A 3,107-nucleotide genomic window follows, 5' to 3' on the forward strand; every position below is an offset into this window, starting at 1 on the left:
ATTTAACTAGCTAAAACCATTGTCTTGAATGTTTTTTATTTAAAAGACAATGGTATAAAAAATTTAAACCATTGCAAAGAATATCAAAAGACAACAGTTTTAAAAAAAAAAAATAAGTGAATGAGACATACAACGGTTTTCATCATTTTTTAAGTGGGTTTCACACAACAGTTTACAAAATTAATCTCATTATTTAAAATAAATCAATTTTAAAATAAAATGATATTATAATAATTCAATTGTTATTTCACAATTAAAATTAAATTTATAATACAATGTTTCTCTACAAAAATAACAACTATAACTTAAAATCTATTTCTAAACATGATCATTAAGGTACACATTTTAATCGTCTCGGCTATTAAAAACATCAAGTCCCATTTATATTGGATCAGTGGCTTGCAACTCAACCTTGATGCTGTGGAGTTCCCTCTTGAATCTGACCTGACCTTAGAGCTTGTATTCTCGTCAATATACTTGTAGTTGCAGAACCACAGAGAGTAGCCTTCTATGTTATACATGCCCAGACCAAAACCAGTGTCTCATTTGATGTCAACTTCGAATACTTTGCACCAGACAGTGCTTCCACCGAGGAGCTCCCCAACAAGTAAAGCTGGTAAGATTAAATAATATTTTAGCTTTACCAGTAACCAGATATTCTACAGAGGAAATAAATCATGAACCATGTAGAATATAACAAAAAAATCCCACATCTAAAACCGGAACACGAGTTTTATTAATGAGATGTGAAGCTGTATATAGATGCACAATCACATTTTTTAAACTTTCTGGGCAAATATTTACATTGCTCTGTGTAAACATATATTGAATGTAAAAGCTCATGTATTTAATGCAAGAAAAGTATAACACGAGTTCACAGAGCAATTACCTGGTATGAGAGTGTTCATTCACGACAGATGTACTTCTACGGAAAGGGGTAGCCGGTAAATGTGTTATGACAGTTGGGCTGACAGGTGCTACATTGGACTGATCTCTATTTGGTCTATCCAGGTAATAGAGAAACATAATTAATGTTGATACTAATACAGGGGAACACACAAGTACAATGACCCAATTGCTGAAGTTACTGGAAGAAGGCAGTTCAGTTATCTTCTCAGGTTCATAGTTTACATCAATTTCTACTTTCTGGCCATTGGCTGCAAGTGAGATGATCAATTTATCTTTGAACCTCTCGGAGCCGAGAACTTTGACCTCATATTCTGCCTCCCCTGCTACTCCATAATTTTCCATGTGGACATGTGTGATCAGTAACTCTTTCCGACCATTCCAGTCAACTACAACATTTATATTACCGACTACCGTTATGATAGACTTGTCAGCCTTGGGGTCAAATAGTAATATGCACGACCTGTGCCTATAGGGTTGATTGATGCAGTAGATGCCGAGAGTAGGCACACAAATTGTGATATGCACGAAAAATAGAACTCAATATCTACATTTGTTAACAAAGATGATGCAACCACTATTATTCAATCAACATTTTAGAAGCTTTCAGGTCAATTCACACCCACAGTCAGAATTAAATATTTCAATCTTTTTCAGTTAATATGATCTCAAACTATCAATAAAATTATGTTTACACATATTAATTACAAGGCCTGCTAAATAATATTTCATAATACTAGAATTGAAGAATACCTCAGCATTAACCTATGCAGTGTGTTTGATCCCAAATATGGAACTCGTGTTTAACATCTTCTCATGCTCGAAGGCCAATAGCAGGACTCAAATTGACAGAAGGTCGAAGAAGTGGCTCTACTGGAACATCCATCGAATTTCAAACATGGAATGCAACAGGAGTTCACTTCTTTAGAGACAAAATAGGGAAAATGCAACAGGAGTTCACTTTGTATTTCCAGTGTTGCAAATCCCCCAACAAAAAGGGCAGAAACAGATCCAGATATATATATATTGTTGGCTCCTCGCAAATATGCACTAATCGTAACCCTTATTTCCTGCAATGACCCTTAAAATAGTTAGTGCAGCCAAACAACAACCTGGACAGTGAAAACACATATTCTTAAAACGCTTAACTATTAATATAAACTATAGAAAAAAGAAAACTAGTCGAACTTACAGCTCCACCGAGTGAATGTCCACACAACACTAGTTTTGATTTTTTTTCTTGGCTAGTCTATATAACTCCAATACATGATCCAATTGGTTTTAATCCCTTTTGGTGGCTTTCCTCCATAAAAAATAAGTGCCTTCTTAACACCTACCTTCTGAGATCCTCCGGTGATACTGGTTGTGAGCACTGGCTAATCAACTCCAGTGGCCTTCCAATACCCTGAAATTGCTTCACGATTTGGCCAGGCGCCATTAGGGTACTTTCGATACCTTGGACTGAAAAAGTACCATTCCTGCTCCCCGAACGAAGCCTTTGCTGCATTTTTCAAACCAGAACACATCATCAACAATCTCCAATATAATAACATAACACGTCATCCTCATAATTAAATGATTATCACCTTGTACACAAATAATCACATATTTATAAATCACCTGGAAATTCCCACGGATCGAACTTATAAAGATCGACTTTAGCGATGATAGAAACAGGAAGAGGAGCAGAGGCACCCTTTTTCTTCTACTTGAACCACATCCTCAACTACTTAAAAGTAATTAAAAAATCAAAGCCTCAACTAATTAAAAAATAGGGTTTTAAATTCAAACCCCAATTGAAAACTTGGTTTTTAAAACTTACTCAATTCCATCTTTACACTCCAACGTGTAATTCTTTGCTCTTCAAACCTATGAATTTGAACAGAGTGAGGGGAGATGCGAGCTATTAGATCTTCACTCTCGAGAGCTGTTAGAGTTGAATTCTTTCTCAGTTCTTCAGTTTAAACTTTGCCCTCATATGCTATTAGCACTACAGAAACCCAAAATCATTATGTTTCAATTGGAGAGAGAGATAGAAGAGAGAGAGAGGGATAGACAGAGTTAGCCAACAGAGAAACAACAAAGAAGATGAAAAATTATTAATCAAGAATAAAGTCGGAGACTGATTTGAGAAGAAAAGGTAAATGGAAGCTATAAGTTAGATAAGGTCTGAGTTGAAAGTAAAAGGGGAGTTAAAGGGG

At 35.5% G+C, this 3,107-nt stretch overlaps 1 long non-coding RNA gene across 1 annotated transcript; it reads right to left on the reverse strand.

The window, feature by feature from the left end:
- Window positions 1-343: 343 nt before the first annotated feature.
- Window positions 344-2,122, reverse strand: LOC141717365 (uncharacterized). Its single transcript, XR_012573607.1, has 3 exons — window positions 1,660-2,122; window positions 890-1,295; window positions 344-613 (listed from the first exon to the last, which is right to left on the reverse strand). It is a non-coding gene; the product is annotated as an uncharacterized LOC141717365 (long non-coding RNA).
- Between the last annotated feature and the right edge of the window lie 985 nt (window positions 2,123-3,107).

The sequence above is a fragment of the Apium graveolens genome, chromosome 4 (genome assembly GCF_009905375.1).
Source record: "Apium graveolens cultivar Ventura chromosome 4, ASM990537v1, whole genome shotgun sequence".
Lineage (NCBI taxonomy): Eukaryota > Viridiplantae > Streptophyta > Magnoliopsida > Apiales > Apiaceae > Apium > Apium graveolens.